Source organism: Arachis ipaensis, chromosome B04, assembly GCF_000816755.2.
Source record: "Arachis ipaensis cultivar K30076 chromosome B04, Araip1.1, whole genome shotgun sequence".
NCBI lineage: Eukaryota > Viridiplantae > Streptophyta > Magnoliopsida > Fabales > Fabaceae > Arachis > Arachis ipaensis.
This window is the reverse complement of record NC_029788.2, coordinates 5,939,572-5,940,067: the sequence shown is the minus strand read 5'-3', so window position 1 is coordinate 5,940,067 and position 496 is coordinate 5,939,572.

Sequence of the window (496 nt, the reverse complement as noted above, 5' to 3'; positions counted from 1 at the left end):
GCATCAATAACAGAATACACTCTCTACTTTCTCTCCCAATATTCATTCATCTAACAAGAATTAACGTGGATTTTACATAATTTAAAAATAAAATATTTTATTTATAAATTTTTCCCATGTGGTGGTGCTAAATAATCTCTTTAAAATGGTGAGAAGGGTGGAATCTGCCAATTAAATAATTATATGCGACCATGGTGCTAGCATATTCTCTATAATCTATATAAATATTCTGTCTCCCCTTTCTATCTTGCTTTCGTATTATTCCGTTCTTTTTGTGCTCTATCCCCTCTTTATTATTCCACTATTCTAGTTTACTGAACCTCAATTTTGTCTATTTTTGCCTCAAGAATTGTAATTATATATATGTTGCGGTTGGCCGATCGTTTATATGTTTTTTTGTTTCTTGTCTTTAATTTTCCAATCACAAACTGATTTTGTGGGTTAGATTTTTTCATTTATTCATGTGACTCTTAGTACTTGAATTGTACACATAGTT